Raw genomic sequence first — 26,593 nt, 5'->3', positions numbered from 1 at the left:
TTGTTTTGTTATTTCCTACACACCGATACCTCTCGTATCCACACAGGCATTGATAAAACACAATTCCAGAGGGTGACCAGAGAGTGGGTCATTTGGCAAGGCCCCCCAAGAATAGAGGGTTCATCAACCAGAAATGCAACCATTTTCATTTTACCTAGCGTGTCCAAGAATATAAAATACAGCCCAAGAGGATTTTCAGTTCATTTGCCTTCCCTCTTGAATATGTCCGAGGCCTCAAAATCCTGGACATGATCTTTACATGCTAGCCCACCACATACATTTCTGTAGCATAGGGTGTTGTAAATGTTACTAGGCAGAAACACACGTCAACAGCACCCCCACCCCCACAATACTTTGGAAAACATCATGAGGAAATCTAAACTACCAAGCCTCTAGATGAGAGTCAAAATGGTGCCCTCCGCATTTTGTTGAACTACAACTCCCAGCAGCCAGCACAACCAATAGATCAGGGACGATGGGAGTTATAGTCCAGCAATATCTGAAGAGCACCATTTTGGTTACGCTTTCTCAGGTCCTTGGCCTTCAGCTGCATTTCGTTCTCTCCCACCACTTGTGAGAGTGAGCTAAATTATCTGAATGGGGCCCCCAAAGATATCTACTTTTGTTGTTCATGTTTGTATCTTGCAAATGATGGAATGAAATATATTGTTGATTTGGTTAGAAAATCATGTAGGGCTTTGGGCTTTTTCTAGACTTAACTAAGTCTGTTCCAAAAGTGTGTGTGTGAGAGAGAGAGTGAGTGAGTGAGAGAGATTTAAATTCATACACAAACTACCACAACCACTAAACCTGAGAAGCAGCTGTTTGTTGTTGACAGATGCCTCCCGGCCTTTTTCTTTTCTTCCAGTAATCCTGTCATCACCTAAAACCCATTCACTACAAAACATCTGTTCAGGGTGAAAAGATTTTTAAAAAGGTGTCGGTATTTCTTTTCTATTTCTTGCAATTTATAGTGGCAAACGTTTTCAGGGTTAGATCTGCGTTTTCGGTTTCCTTTGGAGAATCGCTCTTGTTTTATCTGACAGCAAAGGGGAAAGTTGGCAATGGGATGCCAAAAGTAAGACATTTTTATTTTACTTTGGATTGTTAGAAATTGGAATGTCACAATCAGTAAGTAAGGGCCCAAACTGTTGTGATATTGGCTTGAACTTTAACAAATAAAAACTACCCTGACTGTGGAGCAGGGGAAATGAGCAATGTTGTGGGGCTAGAACCATAGAATTGTATGTAAAGCTGGAGGAATCCTGCAGTGCCCAACGTAGAGCTTGAACTCACAATTCTTGAACTTAGCTCTGTTGACTGAGCGCTCTCGCTCTCTCTGTCAAATCCTTTATCATTGCACTATTTTTTGTGCGATTGGTTCCCCAAACTACTATTTGTCATCATGGGAAAATGAAAAAGTCGTATGTATAGTGCTTGTCTTTTCCTGAAAACAACTTGGGGTGGGGGAGTTGGTATAGAAAACACCATAGAAAAATGGTTAAAGGCAGGCCATCTAGGTTAGCATTGTGTACATCAGGGTTTCCCCAAACTTGGGTCTCCAGCTGTTTCTGGACTACAACTCCCACCATCCCTAGCTAGCAGGACCCACGGTCAGGGATGATGGGACTTGTAGTCCAAAACCAGCCGGAGACCCAAGTTTGGAAAACCCTGGTCTACATTGACTCGCAGTGGCTGAAACTAGGCCAGAACTGAGACCTCCTGCATGTTATACCCCAACAAACCTGCAGCCTGTCTGCCTCCACTCTTGCCTCATGTCCTAGAAAGACAGGAAGCTTCTGTATGGTGCTGCTATGGTCCAGCTAGTTCAGTAACATCTACACTGACTGGAAGCAAATACTGAGGGTTTGAGGCACAGGTCTTTCCCATGGAACCCTGGCAGAGAATTCCGACTCAGTTACAACAAGCACTTTTCTTAGCCCATCCAAAGCATGCTCTTCTAGTCATTCATTTATTTAAATCAATAACATTTGTATACCGCTGAATTGTAGCAGGATTGTAACGAAACCTCTAAGCAGTTTACAAGGAATTAAAATGAATAATAAAAAGAAGTAAAATATTTAAAATTGGTAGTAAAGTATAAGAGAGATGGAAAATATGTCAACACTGACGTTCCTGGATAGGCTTGCCTAAACAAAACAAAACAAGATGATTTGAATTATATTTTTAAGCAGGTACCTAAAAGCACAGTATTTTTCATTCCATAAGACACACCCAACCATAAGACACACCTAGTCTTTAGAGGAGGAAAACAAGAAACAAGAAGCAATGCAAAGCCTCCTGAGCAAAGAGGCAGGAGCGCTTCCACTGCACTCAAGAGGCTTTGCGTGGCTATCCCTGAAGCCAGGAGAGCAAGAGGGATTGGTGCACACCGATCCCTCTTGCTCCCCTGGCTTCAGCGATTGCTGCACAGCCTGCATTCGCTCCATAAGATGCACACACATTTCCCCTTACCTTTTAGGAGGGGAAAAATGCATCATATAGAGCGAAAAATACGGTATACAGTGAAGTTGCCTGCCTGAGTTCAATAGTCAGGGAGTTCTTCTATAATGGAATATACATATACATATACACATACACATACATATAACCAATCAAAAGTTTTTTGGGACTTCCAAGTGCAGCTGCTGGATCAACATGATAGATCAAAGGGCAGTAGGAGATATTAGTGCTCCAAGGAATCAATAACCCACAAACACAGGACTTTTGCAACGATCCATAATAGTGTTTGAGGAGACACTATGGGTATCGGAATAGAACAAGCACACAGCACAGTTGCACAAGTGGCCACACTTGTAAAAAGGAAGGTGAGAACAACCTTTTGGCTACTTGAATCATGGGAATTGGAAGAGTTTTTATTAGCTATAGGCTAATAATGCTAAAAAGGCCACCTGAGGCTCTGGTGTTCCCTATGGTCCTGTTTCACAACTTGCTTCCCTGGAAGGAGAAGAGAGAGGAATGAGAGCATGCAGAAGGTAGCCTATTGTACAAAGGTACAACTCATATCGGTTGCTCTGCCTACTTTTGCCTCTGGTCCTGCTCACCCTGGTCATGTGCCCCCCCCCCTGAATATTGCCCAGAAGGGACTGTGGCCTTCTGAATCAAGCAGAATAGAGTTTCCTCATGAGTAGCAGGAAGGGCCAGGACACCCCACTTTGAATCTCACCTCTGCCCAAAACTCACTAAAAAATCTTAGGGAAAACCATCACCTCACTATCCCATTTGCAACATGGTGATGCCCATAGGGAAAGTATCAGAGGATACTTTCAAGAATGACCGGGACAGTCTCTGTGAAGGTCTATGTGCAAAACGCTACCTCTGTGTATTTTACTTAATTATTATTATATTTATCAAAACATTATTTTACTGCTTTTTTAAAAAAAAAACCCCACACATCAGTGTGGTTTACAACAAAAATCCATAAATCCATTTAGTAAAAACCATGTAAGAAAGTTAAAAACAGGCATCAGTTAACCATTGTGGAAACATGTGATCTTAATTGTCTGTATAGGCTTGGGGGAATAGAAAAGTTTTCAGCAGGCATTTACAAGTTTAAATAGAAGGCACCTGCTGAATCTTCGTTGGCCAAATATTCCACAGTTCAGAGTCAATTACACTAAAGGCTTTATGTATTATTTTTATCATGTGGGCCTTGCCAATTCAGGGCATCACCAATGATGTTCAATGATGGAGCTGTGATATAAGGGTTCAAGTGATTTCTAAGGTAGCCTGGACCTAACTTGTTCAGGGTTTTCTAAATGAATACAAGGATCCTGAACTTGGCTTGGTAGTAAAGTGGTACCTCAGGTTAAGAACTTAATTCGTTCTGGAGGTCCATTCTTAACCTGAAACTGTTCTTAACCTGAGCACCACTTTAGCTAATGGGGCCTCCTGCTGCTGCTGCTGCACCGCCGGAGCATGATTTCTGTTCTTATCCTGAAGCAAAGTTCTTAACCCGAGGTACTATTTCTGGGTTAGCGGAGTCTGTAACCTGAAGCGTATGTAACCTGAGGTACCACTGTAGATTTCAACTGGCAGTTCTATGACATACTTTCTTTTCTTTTTTTTAGAGAGAATATGAACGATCAGGTTTTTATCAGTAGGGGGCAGCAAAGTAATGGATATGCACATACGCTCTCTCTGTTTTCCATTGGGGGTAGCGACATGCAACTTGGCAACAACTGGATACATTTTGAGATTGTTCTGACACATAAACACCTTTGAGCTGGGTTTTCAAAGGTTATTTACGCACTAAAATGGGAATTAGCAAAATGTCCTTCCATGCCAAAAGTAATTTTGAATATTGTACAGTGACGGTTACCCTGTTCTTTGTCAGATACTGTGTGTGTATACACCTACACCGATCAAAAACAATGCTTGCATTTAAGCCACCACATGTATGGACAAAATATTTTTATAAAAAAGCAAATCAGTCTAACAAGGCCGAGGATAAATGCAGATGATTAAGAATGGAAGAGTTTTGTGAACCAGCTTTGTGGAGAGGCATCTTTTTCCAGTATGCAAAAAAAGAGAGCATTTTTTTAAATTAAATGTTTGCTTCAGCTTTAGGTATCACTGCACTTACCCGTGGTGATGCTATTAATATGAATAGCAAAGGCATTCATAATATATCGTCACTGTAGCAATTCCCTTTTAAGCCATTACTTTTCCCTGCATAAAAAGTCAGCAAATTATCCAAGTTTGTTTCATTGACTTTCTCACACCTTGAGAAATAGCCCATTTGTATTATCACCGTTTGATATATTTCCCATTTGCCACTTTCCTTTGGCAAGCTGGCATTTTAATTTAATTATACTTTTTGTTGTTAATGGTCTTTATTTTTCAGTGTCTGTGTGCTAAAGTGCTTCAGGTTTGAATTCTTCTCTCTCTCTTTTAAAAAATATCCATTCCTTCCCCACCTCTTCCGCATCCCGTTGCCAAGCTATATAGTGCAAATTTATAAACTGTTAAAATTCAGCGTAAAATTTACAGAGGTGGAATGAAGCAATCCGTAAAAGAACCCCTACTTAAATGATTAAGTGTTTTCCTCACTTTCAGAATGTGAGCCCTGCATCCACTTAATCTTCAGGCGCTGCTAATTAGGAATAGGGAATGCAAAGCAAAAAGATTTGGAAATACAAAGAATGCCCGCAATCTGTGCATCTGGGGCATTGCACAAGGGCTGTCTAGATTCCACTCCAGCACGGAATATCCACAGAATTTAACGTGTCACACAAAATTCAGCATCCTTTGCTTTCTTCTTTCTTTTCTTTATTACATTGTTTTTAACATCTGTTCTTCTTTTATAGCTTTCTACATAACTCTCTCTCTGACCATCTCAGCCTCACATCAACCCTGGAGTGTAGGTTAAACTGGGGGGGGGGGGAGTGGCCTAGCGAGTATCATGGCCACATTCGGATCTGAAACTTGGTTCTGCGCTGTGTGCATCGAAAGCACATGACTTTCCCCAAAGAGTCCTGGGGGGACTTTAGTTCACCCCTCATGGAACTACAATTCCCAGCACCTATATGAAACTATGCTTCTCAGGATTCTTGGGTAGAAATCATGTGTTTTTAAGTGTGCTTTGAAGGTGTGGTGGGTTGCGTAATGTTAACATCTGGGATAAGGAGCGGAGAAGCTGAGCTCCCGTTGCTCTGTCCCAGCTCCTGCCAACCTAACAATTCAAAAGCATGCCAGTACAAGTAGATAAATAGGTACTGCTGTGACAGGAAGGTAAACGGTGTTTCCGTGCATTCTGGTTTCTGTCACGGTGTTTTGTTATGCCAGAAGCAGTTTAGTCATGTTAGCCATAGGACCCGGAAAGCTGTCTGTGGAGGGACGGGCTCCCTCGGCCTGAAAGCAGAGATGAGCTCCGCACCCCATAGTCAAATTTGACTGGACTTAACCATCCAGGGGTCATTTACCTTTTACCTCCAATTGTTGCTGGACTCCAATTCCCATCTGTCCCAGCCAGCATGGCTCCTGGTTAGAGATGATGGGAGCTGGAGGCAGCCTGACAATATATATAACACAAATTTAATAAATATACATATTAAATTCCTCCATAATTTTCAACTAACATCTGACTTCCCCTCCACCCCTCTGTGGTTTCCCCATAATTCCTAATATTGCTGCATATTATAACTTATTCTACAGCCTATCATCTCCATATTATTCCAAAAAATTGTTTATTGCTGTTCGAATCCTACTTGAGTTCTAATATGTTTACAATAGCTTTTTAAATACAGTGGTACCTCGGGTTAAATACTTAATATGTTCCGGAGGTCCGTTCTTAACTTGAAACTGTTCTTAATCTGAGGTACCACTTTAGCTAATGGGGCCTCCTGCTGCCGCCGTGCCGCCGGAGCACAATTTCTGTTCTCACCCTGAAGCAAAGTTCTTAACCCATGGTAATATTTCTGGGTTAGCGGAGTCTGTAACCTGAAGCGTCTGTAACCTGAAGCATATGTAACCCGAAGTACCACTGTATTCTAGATAGATAGATAGATAAATTTATTGTCATTGTCCATATATACACAGTATACACAACAACGAAAATCAAACACCCACCCAAAGACCGGGTACACATATCCATTTACACGTATCTCCAAACTCTCATCCTATTTAGACATAATCCATAAAACATAACATAATCCAGAATATAGCATGACCTATTAAAGGCATAACATAACCTAAAACCTATCTCATTCCTTCCACTCCCCACTTACTAAACCTTGCAACTGGCCCTGAGATCATTATTTAGTGCAATCAGAGCTCTACAAAAGGTTTCTGATCCTCCTTAAAACCTACCTCTTCTTGATCTCTAATTCTCATAATTTGCCAATTCAACGTATTCCATCAATCACTGATGAATGATGGCCTGACAACCAATCTATACTATTTCTTGTTTGTCTTACTTCCTTCAAATCCCTTCTGACTGCTATTCCTGTGTCTTCCACCAAGCAGCAGAACAGTTAGGTAATTTTAGAATGTGGACTTAGAATCACAGAATCTCTGTGCCCCATTTCTAAGCCATGTAGGGCTTTAAGCACCAACTCTTAATCCTTCCTCCAACTCTCTCTCTCTCCTCCCCCCGTTTGGTAATGAAACCCAGTAAGAGCAGCCTTCCCTTCCCATTCACAACTTTGGGTCCCTGTCAACTCGCTCATTCTCATTTCATTGATACCAAGTGGCGAGGGTTCTCCCCCCCCCCAGAAATAGACACACACACAGTCTCTCTGCGCTTCGTTCCTCTTGCCGCCTTTTATCTTCACAGCTGTTTATTATGGGCTCTTCGCCAGGGAAAGAGCTGATAATGGACATTTTGTGCTGTTTGCAATTATTGCCAGTTTTTAAGGCTACCAACCAGCACTGACAATGACGCTGCTTCCTAGAAGGCTCGTGTTTGCCTTAGGGATGGACAGCAACAGCCCCCTGGCAGAGAGGAGCATAAGCCTGTTGGAAGGGTATGTGTGTTGGCAACAATACGTTCAGTGCTAGTTTTGTGCTAGGTTTGCACAGCTCACATTTCCATCTGAAAGACCGCCTCCTTTCCTAGAGATCCTTTCAGGTGTTGAGATTGGCAGAGGAGGACCTATCAGTAATTCCTCCTCCCTCAGAGGCTCGGGGTGGTGGTTGGCCTGGGAAAGGGCCTTTTCTGTGGTGGCCTCTCAGCTGTGGAACTCCCTCACCACAGACGTGCCTTTAGGAGAATGCTGAAGACACAACTCTTTACGCTGGCTTTTGACATTTGTGGGGGGAACAGGGACATTTAGGGATCAAATCAGATGCTGGGGTGGCATTTGTAATTCTGGGACTGTCCCTGGAAAATAGGCATATTTGGAGGGTATGTTTTCTCCCCAGTCTCTTTCCTGTTAAGTTCTGCAAGGCCAACACTTAGGAGGAAGCTGACAGGTGGTGTGCCTCCTGCTCGATTGGTTGTAAGTAAGAATGCAGACAGGTGGCTCTGGTCAAGGTTGGTGGGGAAGTGTCCCCTTTGCCCTAATGGACCAGTCTCTGCTGTAGTCCAGCATTATCTGTAATCACTGGCAGTGGCTCTCCAGGGTTTCAGGCAGGGGACATCCTCAGCCCTATGTGGAGATGCTGGGAATTGAACCTAATCTACCCCCCCCCATGGTCCTTCACCAGAACCTTGGAGTGGATTGTGCCATTTGCATTCAAAAAGTGTGTTATAAGATTGTGTTCTTCTACAGAGACCCTATCTCAACCTCATCTTGGAATAAATTAATCTTACGTGGTATCATCACCATCACTGCCACCGCCACCATCATTCTACAGTCTCCCCAGCAAGTAAATAGATTCAATTAAGATCACTTGAAGGAGGTGTAACTTTTTGTTCTTGGTTCTTTGGTTATTTTACTGACTCTGCTCCCAGGATCACTGCAATCCCAGTGATCAATGCAATGCACCCCTAATTATAATTATTGTAATCTTATTACAATCTTATAAGATTACTGTAGAATCCTTGAAAGTTGTAGAATCCAAGGAGGGTGTGTGTCTGTGAGGGGGCATGGCTGTGACAGCCATAAAGGGATTATGCACTTCTGAATGTGCCACTACTCTACTGAACCAAAGGCTATTGAATGGATAGAGGATGGGACAGGCAGATGAGGAGGTACTGGGCAAGCTGGGGCACTGTGGCCCAACTGAAAATTACCCCAAGGCCCACTCATGACAACCCTGCTGCAAATGTTACCCATTCCTGATACATACTATTAGTGAATTCAGGTGCTGAGCTGCAAGATCTGTATCACCCAAACTGAGAAATATATTTTGGGGGGATGTTTATTTCTTTTGCATATTGCACCCCCAAAAGATAACAGCCCAATGAGTATTAAGCATGCTGGATGGTAACAAAAATTTGATTGTCCTGGAGGCAGGAGGGGAGAGTAGAATTGGCAGCTGGGTGGATGGAACGGAGTGTCCTAAATAAGGGTATGTCTGGCAGGCTGGAGTACTGAATGCTCCTCATTGCCACATTTTGTTGCAGAACCCACTTTTTTTAAAAAAGCAGCACTGGACCCAAATAATTCCCACCCCCTAACATTCTACCTATGGGGTGATACTCCCCCCTCCGCAGAGTCTGATTATCCAAAAAGCAACAAGTAAGAATATAGCAAACAATACACAAAATGAATGAATGAATTATCCATGCAATAAAACATCCTTTGTCCAGCTGCATGTTGGTTCTGGCTGCCCTCATTAAAAATAAGTGCACAGGTTGAAGAGATCAGCCAGTTCCTGGCCCAGTCATTTATCATCATTTTTAGAAATATCACCATATTTCTTCGGATCGGACCCAAAGCAAAAGCTCTGTCCAGTAAGTTTTGTTGTGACATAAAGCAGGTTATTCATCTTAAATGGGGGACGGATGCTAAATGCTCGGCCCATTAATTTGGTTGCGTTTTTCAAAAAGTTTCAGATAACTAGTCTGAAGTCGTTTTGCTGGGTCATGGCACAGTAAGTCTTCAGTTGCTCAAGATTTCTAAGACGCATTTCTTCTCTCTGATGTTTATTCTAGTTCGGGCACTATGGCATCTTGTTCGCGCAAACGAGCTAACCTCTTGGGAAAAAAACCCACTCGGAAAATGGCACTATTAGCGTTTACCTCTAATAAATTTCCTTTTGAAACAGAAGCATTTCTTGATTTCATTAGTAATGCCATCATTTTTATAGGATGTACAAGGAGGGGCAGAAGTAAAATATGACCATAAATCATTTTCATAAAGGGCAGTTGCTTGAATGATGGAAGTACCTGCAAAGTATAGCCTTATTTTACCGACAGAAATTATACCTACACTTTTACAAATTTTGCCTATGTTTTACCTACACAAATGCTGAGTTGTTCGGAGGCTCCTCTTTCCCTCCCAGAGCAGCTTAACAGTCCATCTGTCTTCCCAGGGACTTCTGGGATTTGTAGCTCAGAGAGGGAAATAGTGGCCTCTTAACAACTCTCAGCAGCCTTAACAAACTACAATTCCCAATATTATTTGGTGGAAGACGTACCTGTTTTAAATGCATAGTGCAGATGGGACCTAACATAGGTTCATTAATTTAAATGAGTCTACTCTGAGTAGAAATTAGTTAGATACAACCTATTGAGATATATTTTTCTGGTTAATAGACAAAGGTATGGAAAACAGATTTGGCAATAGGATTTTGCCAAATTGTACAGTTAAACACCTTCAGACCTTTGGGGCAGATGTCCAGAATCCCACTCAGCTACATGAGCAGTTCCCTCTCCCTAAGGTAAAAGGGCTGGCTCACCACATTTTGAGGCATGTAACAAGGGATGCAGAAGGTGCTGTGGTCTAAACCACAGAGCCTAGGGCTTGCCAATCAGAAGGTTGGTGGTTCAAATCCCCGTGACAGGGTGAGCTCCCATTGCTCGGTCCCTGCTCCTACCAACCTAGCAGTTCGAAAGCACGTCAAAGTGCAAGTAGATAGAGGTACCGCTCTGGCGGGAGGTACCGCTCTGGCGGGAAGGTAAACGGCGTTTCCGTGCGCTGCTCTGGTTCGCCAGAAGCAGCTTAGTCATGCTGGCCACATGACCTGGAAGCTGTACGCCGGCTCCCTTGGCCAATAAAGCGAGATGAGTGCCACAACGCCAGAGTCATCCGCGACTGGACCTAATGGTCAGGGGTCCCTTTGCCTTTAATGTGACTCACCTTGTCACTAAAGAATGAGTGCACTCTTCAGACCATTAAGACCAGGGTCTAAAATCATCTAACCGCACCACTGCCTCCATATTATAGGTAGAGTCCCTTTTATAGTTGAGTACTGAGTGTAAAATGTTTGACATATTACTCTTTCAATACAGTCGTACCTTGGAAGTCCAACAGCTTAGTTCCTGAACATTTTGGCTCTGGAACATCGCAAACCCGGAAGTGACTGTTCCAGTTTGCAAACTATTTTTGGAAGCTGAACATCCAACGGGGCTTCTGTGGCTTCCGATTGGCTGCAGGAACTTCCTGCAGCCAGTCAGAAGACGTGCTTTGGTTTTTGAATGTTTTGAAAGTCGAACGGACTTCCAGAATGGATTCCGTTTGACTTCCAAAGTACGGCTGTATAGCCTATCTGCGAGATTCCTGGGGCATCTGGCTTAATTTTGTTGGAGACTCAGCTCTGGGGACCTTGGTTTGATTCAGCAAAGCAAGCCTTATGTTCTTATATAGCTTTCAAGGAATAATAACAACAGCGAAGCAAGGGTGAGAAGTTCAACTAACGACCCTTATTTTATTTATTTATTTATTTCATAAAATTTACACACCACAACCTGACTGCAAAAAATAATAATCAACAACCTCCAAGTGGTTTATGAGAAAGAAAGAAAGAAAGAAAGAAAGAAAGAAAGAAAGAAAGAAAGAAAGAAAGTAACATCAGTAAGAAGATTTAACAACAATTATTCCAGCCTTTCAAAAAAGATGAAATAAGATGAAAATTTGCATCAGCTTTCTGAATATCTAGGTAAGCTTGTCTGTACAAAAGTGGAGGTGCCTGCCTGATATCAATAGGGAGGGAGTTCCAAAGTGTAGGTGTTGCCACATTAAAAGACTGAATTACTATAAATGTGGAATGGGTATTACGTAGCACCTGTAAGAATACCAGTTCCACTGATCAAAGCAGTTGGATGGGAGTATAAAGGTAAAGGTAAAGGGACCCCTGACCATTAGGTCCAGAGCAGCGCACGGAAACGCTGTTTACCTTACCGCCGGAGTGGTACCTATTTATTTACTTGCACTTTTACGTGCTTTCGAACTGCTAGGTTGGCAGGAGCAGGGACCGAGCAACTGGAGCTCACCCCGTTGCAGGGATTTGAACCGTCTACCTTCTGATCGGCAAGTCCAAGGCTCAGTGGTTTAACCCACAGCGCCACCCGTGTCCCGATGGGAGTATATAAGTATGTAAACTGGTCCCAACTAGTTTAGGGTTTGTACTGCACAGCAACTTGGCCATGGTGCCAGCTAAGTTTTTGAATTTCTATATCATTTCAAGTTAGCTGAATGCGAGTTTTGTTTCAAAGTAACATGGCTGGAATATTTGTATAGTTTTAAATGTTATGGTAGAAAATGACCTGGAGAGGTACTTAGCAAGTTCTGAAACTGATACATGCAGACTGAGAGCATGAACCACATGAGTTTCTTTTCCCCTATGTGCAAATATATAATGGGCAGGCCTGCTGAGGCATAGTTATTTTTTGTGCATACTATAATAATATTTATCACCTACATAGCACTTTTCATCTTCAAAGTGCTTTATAAACATTAATTAATCCTCACGACACCCCCGTAAGTTAGGTAAGTAAGGCTGTTAAAATAGGGTGAATAATTCACAACGAATAATTTGTCTTAGATGATCATCACATATGTGCCTGGAACCAATTGTTCAAGCTGAAGACAATTTTGGAAAACAAAAATATGGGTGGGTGGAAAACTGGTCTCCCCTTTTGTTGCACCCCGTTGGATATCAAAGCCGAGGTGTTGTATTACCTGATTTGCTAAAAAGAAAAAGGGAAGAAAGGAAGAAATCCGGTTGCTTTTAAGATATTTTTAGAGCTTAGATGTTTGAAACTTGGCTATCCTTACTTATTAAGAAAGGAATAGATTTTAACACATGCACAAAGATTTCCCCCTCCCCGCACTCCGCAACCAACCAGCATGCAGTGAGTGATGGGCAAATCTGGCGATTTCAGTTTTTCTCTCTTTCCTACTTTTCCATTCTTCGTCTCATTCCTCCACACTGCCAAATCATTTTGCTAATTGCTCAAAAGTCTTCTCTAAATTTTGCAACACACATCTCCAGTCAAATAATGTGTATAAAAATGTGTATCATGGAGTAAAGTGCACATAGAAATATGTATGGATGTGTGAATGTATGTTTATTGGTGAAAATAATGTACCACGAATGCATTATATTCAGGGAAATTGATTTGCAAAAATATGGATATTTGGTCAAATTACATATTTTTGCAAATCAATTTCCCTGAATATAATGCATTCGTGGTACATTATTTTCACCAGTAAACATACATTCACACATCCATACATATTTCTATGTGCACTTTACTCCATGATACACATTTTTATACACATTATTTGACTGGAGATGTGCGTTGCAAAATTCAGAGAAGACTTTTGAGCACTGTGTTTCTGTTCACGTTTTGTATCAGAGAGTGCAAAACAGGAAGGTTCACCTTAAAATGTCAACTGAATTTCTTCCCCATCCTGACTGACAAATAATATAGTCCCAAATATTTGCTGCCCTGGGCTCCTTGTTGGAGGGAGAGCTTGATAGTAATGGGTCAGTGCATCTGGCTGTTGACCAGAATGTTGGTGGTTCAAACCTACCCAGGGCTGCCTGTGGACAGGATTTCTGCATTGCGGGGGGTTGGACTAGATGATCCCTGGGATCCCTTCCAACTCCACAGTTCTATGATTCTATCATCACTACCACCACCACTACACTGGCTATCATGGCTTACAGTGGTGCCTCGCAAGACGAAATTAATCCGTTCCGCGAGTCTCTTCGTCTTGCAGTTTTTTCGTCTTACGAAGCATGGCTATTAGTGGCTTAGCGGCTATTAACGGCTTAGCGGCTTTAAGAAAAAGGAAACAAACTCGCAAGAACTCGCAAGACCTTTCGTCTTGTGAAGCAAGCCCATAGGGAAATTCGTCTTGCAGAACGACTCAAAAAATGGAAAGCTCTTTTGTCTTGCGCGTTTTTCGTCTTGCGAGGCATTCGTCTTGCAAGGTACCACTGTACCAGTATATTTTGAGGCGCAATTCAAAGTGATGGTTTTTGAGCTCTAAAACCTTCAGTGGCTTGGGCGCTTGAGGGTCTGCTTCTCTCTGTATGAGCTTGCTTACTCCCAGAGATCTTTGCCAGAGGCCCTTTCCTCGGTGCCTTCCACTTTCGGAGACTGGGCAGATAGCAGCTGCAGAGAAGAACATTTTCTAAGATGAAGGCATCTCTGGGAGCTTTTGATAGGTAGCTAAATGGTAGAGACTACATGGGAGAAGTGGACAGGGAGAAGTCTGTCTCTAGACATGACAGCAGAACCTGGGGCCACCCAATGAAGCTGAACATTGCATTATTCAGGGTGGGTGAAAGAATACATCACTGTAAACAAGAAGGCAGGCAAGTGGGGGCTGCCTGGGAGGGGCTGGTAAGACAGGACCTTGTTTGTCCTAATGGACCAGCCTCCACTGGCTTATGTCAACTCCAAGTGCAACTGGTTCTGGATCCAAGAGTGGGACAGAGCCTTTAGACCTTCTAGTGCAACCGTACGTTCAATGAAGGAAATCCAGAAACAGAGCATCCCCAACATACGGCTGGCCGTTGTTCATTGTTACGGTCCCACACTAAGGCAGAGGATGCTTGCTTGAAGCACAGAATGGCATTTGTGGGCCTGTAGCGACAAGGATCTAACGCACAGTTCCACAATGGCAACCACTGAAAATGCTAAAGAAAACAACAACAACCCTATTTAACGTGTAGGGACCCTAAAAAACACAAATTGTGTCACATAAAATTAGAAATCAGTTCATAAAAAAGTAATAACTGACCTGCACAATGTACATTTCCTGAAGTGCGTCCTCATGTTGGTAGCAAGTAATAGCTAATGAAGGGTGGTTAACGAGACCCTATGCATTTTATTAGGCTCATTTTGCTAATCCTGAAAATTAAGGAATTCCAGGTGTATGGAGCCAAGTATGCAAATGATTTCCTTTTGGCGAGCTGCCGGTATCATAAAATGAGATCCTTCAAAAAAGAGTTGACATTAAATTGCAACTTGTACAATATGGGCAGGTTTTTTGTTTGTTTTTTGGTAACGTGGTGGCAAAACATGAAAGTGACTTGATGATGATATGGACTGAAAAGTCGGGGGGGTATAAGATATTCTTTTCTTATGCTCTTGCACTGAAGTGTAGCATTAACGAATCAAAATGGTAAGAAATACAAAAGGTTCTGTTTTTCAAAGAGCTGCATTCTGTAGCGGTAAGTATAGCAGCAACAGCAGCAGCAATAATAATAATAATAATAATAATAATAATAATAATAATAATAATAATTTGCATGCAGCTTGCATGCTTGCAAGCTTCAGCTTGGCATGAGCTGGCTGCAAAATACAGTATAGACACTCTCTCTGTGTGTGTGTGTGTGTGTACCCTCCTTCACTTCCCTCTCCCAATTAACCTCCATCTCCAGGGCCTACCCTTGTGACATGACCAGGGCCTGTTCATGGATCTCCGGGTCTGGAATGAACATGACCAAGCAACCCTATCTGATTTGCATGCAGGAGGTTTCAGGTTCAACCCCCAGCATCTTCAGGGAGGGCAGTAAGAAGAACCTGGAGAGCCCTAAAGAGTCACCACTAGTCAGTGTAGACAACACTGAGCTAGATGGACTGATGAACTGACTCAGTACAAGGCAACTTCCTATGTGCTCAATTTGTCCCGTCCCCCCTGCCATGTTTGCAGTGGCGTAGTGAAGAGGGAACATGGGAGACTTTTTCAGAATAGGAGCAATGACAGCATCTGCTAGAGCATCAGTGGAACTGATTGACTCTCTTTGTTCGGGCACGTTTTCCTACCGTTTGTGATAATAGTAGCTTAGAGGAAGTTGGAGGATGAACAAAATAATCAAACAAAGGCTGTATATACTGTTCCTTTTCTTCAGTGGGGTTACTACTTCATGCTAGCAGTCTATATGACAACACTGTTTTGCAAGATTGCTTGCATTTCCAATAAAAGGTTAAAAGTCACATTTCAGCTGACTAAATAACTTTTGCTAAAACTCATGATTCTATGGTTCAATCTGTTCTATTGCAATCAATTATATGTCTGCTGAGTAAAAAAATGGGTTTTATGCAATAATAATAATAATAATAATAATAATAATAATAATAATAATAATAATACCTTGCTCATCTGGTTGGGCGGCTCCCAACAGAACACAAAAAAACTTCAAACATTAAAAAACTTCCCTAAATAGGGCTGCCTTCAGATGTCTTCTAAAAGTCAGATAGTTGTTTTATTTCCTTGACATCTGATGGGAGGGCATTCCACAGGGCAGGCGTCACTATCGAGAAGGCCCTCTGCCTGGTTCCCTGTAACCTCACTTCTCGCAGTGAGGGAACCACCAGAAGGCCCTTGGTGCTGGACCTGATGGGGGTGGAGACACTCCTTCAGGTATACTGGGTTGACATCTACATAGTTCAACACAACTGCCTGCAATTTTAGACTCTGCATGGAGTTGTGGTGATGGGGGCCACCATGATGACCTCCTGCACTTCGGAATTTGCCACCACACCATTGCCTGCTTGAATGCGCATCCACTGGCCTAGGAGCTTTTTAGCAGCAGTGGTTTACATTCCCCTCTCAATCTGTCAAACCAAGAGAACCACAGAAAACTTTGACCTCATGCCAACTTTTTTAAAAAACAAACAAACAAACCCCACAAAAATTATTAGAAATTATATTTTATGTAAACCACTGAGATATTTTTTTAATGACATGCAACATGTGTTTTGCAAACAAGCAAACAAATAAATGCCAATACCATTTCACAATCAAATGGTACACAACTAATAGCTCATGCAATAGATATACTAAAGTTTGCTTAGAAGTTCATATCATTTCTGAGATCTTGTAGGTCCACACCAATTTGGAAGCAATTTGATGACAGTGGAAGTCAAATGTAACTTTCACAACTCTCTCTAATGCCTATTAGCTCAATGTGTTGTTTACTGCTAATCATATTAAAATGACTTGGGTGAGAAGAATTTGGGTGACGCTCTGAGAGCCGTGTGTGTGATTACCTCTACAAATCTGCCACGAAAGAAAAACTGTCAGGAATTCAACCTGACTGCTAGTATTCATACAGTGTGATTACTCAGGGCATTAGTTCACAGTCAGAGTTGCATGGTAGATAAGAGCCACTGCCTACGCCTCCTGGGTGGGTGGAATGTGAGAAACTATTACCAAAAGATCAGTGCCTATGATTGCTCTTGAGACAAAAGTCAGAAGCAATTGTTTCCAATGTGATCCTTTGCCAAATGGTCTGTACTTAACTCTACTAGTTAGTAACAGTGTTACTTCTGGCTTATAATGCCCTTAATAGACTGGTACCAGTGTACTTGCTTGGAGACCTGCACTGGTTGCCAACTTGCTACCAGGCCAAGTATAAGGCATCCCTATTAGTATATAAAGACATTAACCACTTGGGACCAATTTACCTGCCTTACCTACTCAACCAATTCGATCTGAGGAAACTGGCACTGATACAGGTACCACACAATACCCTTTCTGCATTTGTAAGAACTTGGTATTTTAGTGTGGCAGAGCAGGACCCACCCTTTGGAACTCCCTGGCTATTGACACCAGGCAAGGGCCTTCCCTGAACTCTTTTCAGCACCTGCTAAAAACACTTTTGTTCAGGGAAGCTTATCTGGACATGCAGAATGTCAACATAGGTTTTAATCTAGTTTTGGCATATGCTTATTTTCATTATTTTCTGAATGTTTCATCAACTGTTTAACTGTTTCACTGATAATTTCATTCCTTTATTCTTTTTGTTGTTCTTTACTATCAAGTAATACATAAATTGTGTGGGGAAAATAAAACAGAAACTCTAGTCTTCTCTTACAAGAAGCTGGGATGTGATGAGTTACTCTCATACGATACAGGGACGGTTGTCCTGAGTCCCACATATGTCTTGGTCTCCCACTGCTTGTGTATGGGGGCAGGGAGGAAAGTTTTGTGATTGTTTCTGCTGCGTTGGCCAGACGCCTTTCCTGTTGCACAACTTGGGTTTCAGTGTAATCTGCAATGTTGCAATTTTCAAAGGATCCAGAGGTGCAAGTCTTGGGCGATGCACTGCAGGGGTGATGGCACACAATTCAGAGCTGCCCTCCAGCATCATCTACTACTAGCATGCTGCATTCATTTTCCTAAGCTGCCTCACCCTTGGTTCTTGTCGGTACATGGGAGAAACTTTTTAAGGGCTGCATTCCCTCAGACTTAATCTATTGGGGGCCACCTATTGGTGCTGCGAAGGTCGGAGCCAAAAGCTAGCTGCGATGTCTAACTTCTCTCTCTGTGTGTTTCTGTGGTCCATTCTCTCTCAGCTTTTCCATAGTCCCTTCTCCCTTTATCTTTCTGATACCCTTTCTCCCACTGTTTCTAACACACACACACACACACACACACACACACACACACACACACAGAGAGAGAGAGAGAGAGAGACCTCTCTTCCTGACACTCTATCTTCTCTCTATCTTTCTCAGAGCTACAATTCCAGAGTGGTTTAACAATCAAACCCTCTTCCCAGGGAACTCTGAGAGCTCTTGAAGGGAAATAGGGGTCTCCTAAAAATGCTCAGCACCCCTAACAAACCACAGTTCCCAGGATTCTTGGGGACAAGGAACCAAGACAGTTTCAAGCTGTATCATAGGGATTTAAATGCATGGTGTGAATGTGGCCAGTGTGGAGAACCTGGGAAAAGGTTATATTTGGTGCCCTGCCAAGTCTTGCCCATGGCCCCACCCAAAACTGACATGTGGCTCCAGGTCAGTTGCCCAGAGGGGAATGTGGACCTCAGGCTAAATATGGTTTCCTGCATCTGTATTGGTAGATCATTATTATGTGCTCAGGATATCAGTTTCAATTTATTTCTTTTCATTTTTTTAGAGCCCGGGAAGAACACTCCAGCTACATAGGCTGTTGTGCGCATGGAGTGAAAGAGTTCGACTAAAAGAGGTTCTGACTATGGCGGTGTTAAGATTTATTTGTTCACAGCCTGAGTTAATGGCTACTATACTTAGTAGCAGCTTGATCTCACTGCTAGCTGTCACATGCTTTCCTGCGCTCAAGGAATGCTGGTGAAACAATGCTATATTCTCTAACCTTCACTCACTTCTTCCTTTTTTAATGAAGAGGAGAGCAACATGCTGACTGCGAAGAGGACAGCGCACTACATCTGTGCTATGTGTCACACTTTACGTCTCTTTTTTAGTACCCTTTATTTTTATAAATCAACAAAACCACAACAGCCTTGAAGCAACGATCCAGCCTCAGTGCCTCTGCTTCCTTTTAAGTTTACATACACACCATACACTTAAAGCACATGGCTTCCCCCAAAGAACCCTGGGAACTGTAGTCTACCTCTCCCAGAGTCACGATTCCCAGGAAACTTAGCAAATGACAGTTCCTAGGATTCTTGAGGGATGTCGTGTGTTTTAAATATGCTTCAATGTATGGTGCATTTGCCGCCTAAGGTGACAGCTATACCATTCTTCTATAGTACTATGATACCACTTTAAAAACAGGTGTGGCATCCCTCAAAGAATTCTGGGAGTTTTGGTTTATTGAGGATTCTGAGAGTTGTTAAAAGGTAAAGGGACCCCTGACGATTAGGTCCAGTCATGACCGACTCTGGGGTTGCGGCGCTCATCTCGCTTTATTGGCCGAGGGAGCCAGCGTACAGCTTCTGGGTCATTTGGCCAGCATGACTAAGTTGCTTCTGGCGAACCAGAGCAGCACACGGAAACACCGTTTACCTTCCTGCCAGAGCGGTACCTATTTATCTACTTGCACTTTGAGGTGCTTTCAAGCTGCTAGGTTGCCAGGAGCTGGGACTGAGCTCACCCCGTAGCGGGGATTCGAACTACCGACCTTCTGATCGTCAAGTCCTAGGCTCTGTGGTTTAACCCACAGTGCCACCTGCGTCTGAGAGTTGTTAGGAGGCCCCTATTCCTCTCCCAGAGCAACTGAGCTCAGAACAGCTTAGCAATCAATCCCTCATTCCAGACAACTCTGGGAATTGTAGCCTAGAGAAACTGAAATCGGTGTTATTTCTCATTTTTCCAGTCTACAGTTCAGTTCTCCACATCTGTTTGTGAATTTAGGAGACCCACATTCCCCACGCAGCGCTACAATTCCCAAAGTTCCTTTTGAAGAAGAATTGATTGTTAAAGCACTCTGGGAATAGTAGCTTGGTGAGGGAAATAGGGGGTCTCCTAATGTCTCTCAGCACCCTTAACAAACGACAGCTCTCACTCCTAAAATTCTTGGGGGGACCCCATGACTGTTTAAAGTGGTATCATAGGGCTTTAAATGTATGGTGTGGATACACTCAAAATCTTGCCAGCTTCTAACTTCTGAACAGAGGAAAATACTACTATCTTTGCTGCTGCTGTTGTTATATAATAATAAGCAAACAACCCTTTCCTCTTCTAGGAACCATAACTGCACATTAGCAGGGCTTGTTAAGTGCAGATCCCCAATCTAATATGAAGCATGGTGCTTTTTCATAAGCTTTGGGAACCAGATTTAAAAGCATATTGGTGCTTGCGCACAGCAGGCAATAATGATCCATTATCCCACAAGCCGGGGAGCTAGAAGCAACACATAAATAAGAAGCAATTGGGCCATCTGCTTTGATTTCTCCAGCATCCCCAGAGGACGCACGCAGGAGCTCACACTTCTTTCCATCTGCCCTTACATTATCAATAACAGTTAAATTATGCCGTGCGCTACAAGGGCTGGCAGATATGGATCGGGGGACGCAGCACCTGAAAAATATAGGCAAAAATGCATATGTTGCAAGCCAGCTGTTTATTTACAGGATCCTGACATTCTTCCTCACTTTTCTCTCCTGCTGCCTTTAAAAGAGAAGAAACCAGGGGGAGAAAAAGCAAGCTTCCAAGAGACATTTCAGTTTAGCATGAACTTGAGAAGAAATTAAGTGCAACGGTATAACACCCCATGAATATATTTCAGTTTTCCTTTTTTGCGAGGGGGCGGGTGGGTTGACGTTTCGTTTTGTTCTCTCCTTCTTTTGAAAAATGTTGAAGCTTGCATGGAGTAAGGAAAACGAAACAACAAAAATAACCCCAGCCCATGAAACTGAACAGATTTTAAATTATGAGGGGGGAAAGGTAGTGAGAACATCTGGGTCAGTGTTACAGCTTGCTATGTTTATAAAACATGCTGGAAGCAAAGAGGGCGATGCACTCTGTACATTTTTTTGGCTGCTCCGAAATCCTGTGCAAAGCTGTAACTTTTATGAAATGTTAAGTGTTTATGAAAGCTCAGGGAGTCGGAGAAGCGGGACTGAAGGTCAGGCGGCTCCGGTGCTTGGCTAGCAGGCACCAGGCAGAATTGTCTTACCGCAAGCTGCAGGAATGCTACACACTTTCAACGGGGGAATAATTGCATTCTGAGTTCATTCAATTTTCGACCTGTTTGATGGATGGTTGCCAGTCATGCTGAATTGCAGTTTGGGGTTTTTTTTTTCTCCTTCTCTCTTTCTCTCTCTCTCTTTAATTTTTTTTGTGTGTGTGAGAGATAGCATAGTGACCACAGAGATAGACGAGGACATTTGTTAACTACTTTTTCTTTTGCCCTCGGTCCATGTTGGGAAGTGGGGGGCATTGATCAAGCAATATTTCAGAAGATTGCCGGCATCTAGTATCAGCCTTATAGATTTTATAGGGGAGCAGGCTATGAGACAGAAGTGCCAAGTGCACACACAATTCCGCTGCATGTGCAAACTCTGGACTAGGGCAATGCTGAATGTTTTTGCATTTCATTGGGGGGGGGGGCTTTCCCGAAACTCATCTGCTATCTTCTTTGTTGCCTGTTTGATACCTAATCTGCTCCTCTGATCTGGTTTCCCCTGTTGTTGCTTTGATTAATAATAATAATAATAATAATAAGAAGAAGAAGAAGAAGAAGAAGAATACATTCCATCTTTTTTAAGGATTAAGAAACCCAACCAGCTAGAAATTATGCAATGAACATGTTGACAATACAATGAAGTCTGTTCAGAGCGAGGGCAATCCTTTTGTCCCTTTTCAGTTCATGAAAAGGGGAAAGGTTTGGACCTACCTGACTTGAGATTAACTATTTCTTAACCCACCCACCCATACATGCACTCAGAATTTTCCAGGACTCCATTGCTGAGCCACTTTCAAAACTTGAAATTGAAACAACAACAACAATAACAACCCTAAGCTCCAGTTGAAAGGAATTTGGAACTTGCCATTAATTTGACAATTTAGTTTGGGTCATGTTTGCAACATGAGCTTTAGCCATACAGATGCTTAATATGTTTTAACTTGAAAACAAGGAGTCAGGAGGCAGACAACCCAAGCCAAAGCTTATTAACACAGAATAAAGCTGCTGCCAAAACAAAGACCTAGCTTGAGCAGGAAGCCTTTATAGTCCTATCTGGTCAGGGGGCAGCCAATCACCAACCTGAGTGGGTGGAGTTACTCCAGAGCCCAGGATCCCTACAGAGAACACTCCAGGCTCTAATCCCAATGACTTCCCTGTGTAGGGCAACAGTACAATAACCTCCAGATTATGCTGTGAAAAAACTGAATATGAGAACATATTGGCCAACACATAGACAACTATTGGAAGCGGAACGAGGGAAACTCAGATTAAAACCCTTTGAGGAGATATGGTAATATGAAATTGAGAGATGGCATTATATACAACTAAGAAGTATATTTAATGCAATATTATAATAATTCAGAATAATAAGAAATTGTTATCTAAAACATATAATCTCTTACTGGACTGGGAACTGATGGATGAAGAAGTGAAAGAAACGATGATTAAATGGGCCCAAGATGTCGGACATACTATTTATCTAGAGCAATGGGAGAAACTGTGGTGAGAAGATATTCGATTTACTGCCTCATACACAATCAAAGAAAATTTTGTTAAGATGTTCTACAAGTGGTATCTGACACCAGCTAGGTTGGCAAAGATATAGAAATTGAAATCCAACATTTGTTGGAGATGTGGTAAAGAAATAGGAATAACAATACATCTATGGTGGAGATGTGAGGAAATTAAGAAATTAAGAATTAAAGAAGATGCTGAAAATATCAATAATAAAAAAAACAGAGATATATCTCCTTGGATTGATAGGGGAAGAGATACCCGGGGGGGGGGGTCTTCTTATATGCAAGCACAGCAGCTAGAGGAAGGTTACCAGATTTTTTTTCAATGAATCCTGGGACACTTTTCAACTTTAATGGATTTTGTATGGGGACTGATTTGTAAATCCAGGGGCTGTCCCTGGGAAACGGGGACATCTGGTAACCTTAAGCTAGAGTAGTGATTGCTGCTAAATGGAAATCACAAACTCTACCTTCAAGGGAGGAATGGATTTGTAAATTAAATGAATACTTAGCTTTGGCAAAACTAACAGCTATTATAAGAAATCAATCGAATCAAAAATTTTAAAAGGAGTGGAAATGTTTTGATGAATATATGGAAAAATATTGCTCAAAAAAGATATGCTAATATGCCTAGATTAAAATATAAAGTATCTGAGGGAATGTAAGTTAGTAAGGAAGGACAATAAGAGAATACATAGATGAATTGAGAAGCCTGCAGAATGCAAAGATAAATGTAATCTCAGAATGTAGAGGAAATCGAGCGGGGGAGGAGGGAAGTGGGAGGACGGACAAAAGAATATTATGTTTGATTGAGGATATAAATGATAAATATATGTTGGGATGATGTGGTGATGGCTTTGGTATATTTGCATTGTTATGTAACATGGAATAAAATTTAAAATATTAAAAAAGAATAACCTGCAGATTCATGGTTCTGTATCTCAACAGCTCCATATTTGCATGCCTAAGATCTCATCTGCTGAACAATGTCTGAAAATGGGGTCGTTAGAAAAGGGTAGAAGCTGTATGCAAATTCTAAGAATATAGGAACAGCCTGATGGATCAGGTCAATGGTCCATCTAGTTCTTTGTCCTGTTTTCACAGAGGCCTACCAGATGCCTGTGAGAAACCAACAAACAGGATTCAAGTACAAGGACACTCTCTGCTCCAGTTGCTTCCAGCGACTGATATTCGCCATCCTTATTCTGGGTGGAGAAATTGAGGCGATCTCCTACAGCTTCTCAATGTGGGACATACCATGGCAGCTGCATGGCTGCTTTTATTGGCTTACATTACAAGTGATAGCAGTAGCAACTGTCTGAACAGCTTGGCCCACCATTTTGCACCCTCCACAACTGCCCAGACCTAGCAGGGGGTATGTGGAGGCAGCGGGGGCATGATGACAGCCAGCACAGAAATGATGGTGGAGAAAATGTTGAAAAGTGGCCTTTCTCTTAGGGTGATAGTGGTAAGAAAAATGAAACTCTCTGAATATTCCCGGAAAAACATTCTCCAGAAAATTTTGCCTCAGTTCTAGAATAAGAGGCCTGTATGGTATCAAAGGGGTAACCAGAAAGACACATTTGTTTTTAGAGCAAGAGTGCTAGTTTGGAAGAATCAGTTCAAATTCAATTCAAATAATCACACATCTTTAAAAATATAAGGAATATGCCTATTTTGCAGTTGAGCTCTGACACTACTACCACTCAAAATCATACTGTGCATGATACTGATTGGCAGTTTCCCATAATATCATCAGTAAACCTCCCTCTGGTTTCCTGTAGCAGCTTTGCACTTAAAGCACATTTTACTTTAAATAAACTAAAATAAGAATATAGTGAGGAATGAATGGATATAGCCAGGAATGTTCATACAGAACCCTATATGTCTCCAACTAAGTTCTACAGAGCAGATACATAAATGGACCTACACTAGTTGTATTTACTGTTTTCTATGGGGTATCTGAGTGGGACTAAGATTGGATAAAACACATGGCTTATAAATAAAGGTAAAAAGCTCTCCTGAATCACAGGAGAGAAGGTAAGGCATGGTTTAGTCCAGGCTTCTTCAACCTTGGCCCTCCAGATGTTTTGAGACTACAGTTCCCATCATCCCTGACCACTGGTCCTGCTAGCTAGGGATCATGGGAGTTGTAGGCCAAAAACATCTGGAGGGCCGAGGTTGAGGAAGTCTGGTTTAGTCAATATATGATCCACATGTATATACATCTTCCTTTTCAATGTGCTGTAAGATGCCAAGTTTGCACTTTTCATTGTACTATGTTAGGATTAATTAACCTGATAGCCTCCAGATCTTATGGACTACAACTCCTATCATCCCCAACCAGCATCTGCCATGATTAGGGATTATGGGAGGTGCAGTTCACAACACCTAGAGGGCACCATGTTGGATCCACCTGCACCACATACTCACCTAGTTTGCATTGACCATGCTCTATCACAGCACATGTGATGCATGGTTTCCAATTAACATGGTGGAGAACAGCTGAAGATGATGGTCAGTGGAAGAAATGAGATGGATACTAAAGACTCTACAAAGGGGTGTCCCCCCCCATTATTACAAGCCAGTTGCAGGAAATGAAGGTCTGAGTGTGAGAGATAAGACTGAACATGCAATGGATTTCTCCTCCCTAGTGCTCAAGACATTTCAAAAGGAAAAATTAAAATAGAGACCCAATTTCTAACAATTTAAAATCATTTTGCATCTTGTTGAATGTAAAGATGGGGGAAGTTACTCCCCCCCCCGCTCTGCTTTCACATACCATTCCCCTAATTAGCATGGAGTCTGCCTTCTCTGATGAGTTCATAAGCTGTTCTCAGACTGGCGGGATGTAGCAAGTTTGCAAGACACTGTTTAAAGATCTTTGACATCTGAGAAAGCCACAAAATCCAATAATCCTACTTTCAGAACTGCAGGGTGTCCTCTGAGATCAATCTCATATCTGAACATCACATAAAGGCACGGCGCTGCATTATAGACTGGCTTCTATTGAACACCAACTAAGAAACAGCATTAGCCATTTGGGATAAAGAGTCTTTACCAGGGGGAATGGGAAAAGGTTGTCAAATTCTGTTTATTTATTTTGGGGGTAGAACTAAGGATTAAAGCTGCACTTAATTCCCCCCCCCCATGTACATTATTAATACCATTGTTTTGACTTGGCATTGTATCTTTCTGAAAAGTACCGAAAGTGTTTTAAGTTGAACGTTGTGGTGCTAGAGTGTTGGGTGTTTACTCTGAATGCATTAAAAAATGCTGGGATGTTCTTGAATGAGTTCTTTAATGGTCATGTGCATTGTTGTTGTTGTTGTTGTTGTTGTTGTTGTTGTTGTTGTTCACTAGATTTCAATCCTACCTTTTCTCTAGGGAGCTCAAAGTGGTGGCATACAAGGTTTTCCCCGCTCTCCATTTTATCCTCACAGCAACCCTGTACAGAAGGTTAAGCTAAGAGACAGTGACTGGCTCATGGTCACCCAACGAGCTTCTCCCAGGTCCTAGACCAACACCCTAACCACTAGACAACATTGGCTCTCTAGTCAGCCTATTCAAGATCCTATGTACGTTTACTTGCACCATCAAATTCAATGGATTTGTGTGGGGTTTTTTTTAAAATCCTGGGGTGCACTCTAACTTCAGCAGGTTCGTGTACCATGTTATTATTTTAGATTTTCCTTCCAGCCTTAATAGCTTGCATGGCAGCTTTTGGCCCACAGCTGAAAGTCTCAGGCTGAGACCCCTTTTCATCTTGCCCCTTTGTGCTGTCAACAGAGGCTCCTGCATTCAGCCAAGCTGTGATGTAGGGGTGAAGAATACCTATGCTCAGAGGCTCAG

General features: G+C 42.2%; 1 long non-coding RNA gene across 1 annotated transcript in view; it reads left to right on the top strand.

Moving 5' to 3' along the window:
* Nucleotides 1-2,314: 2,314 nt before the first annotated feature.
* The window catches only part of LOC309537895, a 216,448-nt gene continuing 192,169 nt past the window's right edge, over nt 2,315-26,593 (top strand). The window contains exon 1 of the long non-coding RNA XR_014222048.1: nt 2,315-2,385. This is a non-coding gene — a long non-coding RNA (uncharacterized lncRNA). The remainder of the gene's footprint in view (nt 2,386-26,593) is intronic.

Source organism: Podarcis vaucheri (assembly GCF_965113315.1).
Source record: "Podarcis vaucheri genome assembly, chromosome: 7".
NCBI lineage: Eukaryota > Metazoa > Chordata > Lepidosauria > Squamata > Lacertidae > Podarcis > Podarcis vaucheri.
The sequence above is the reverse complement of the archived record's forward strand: the minus strand, read 5'-3'. Positions and strand labels throughout refer to the sequence as shown.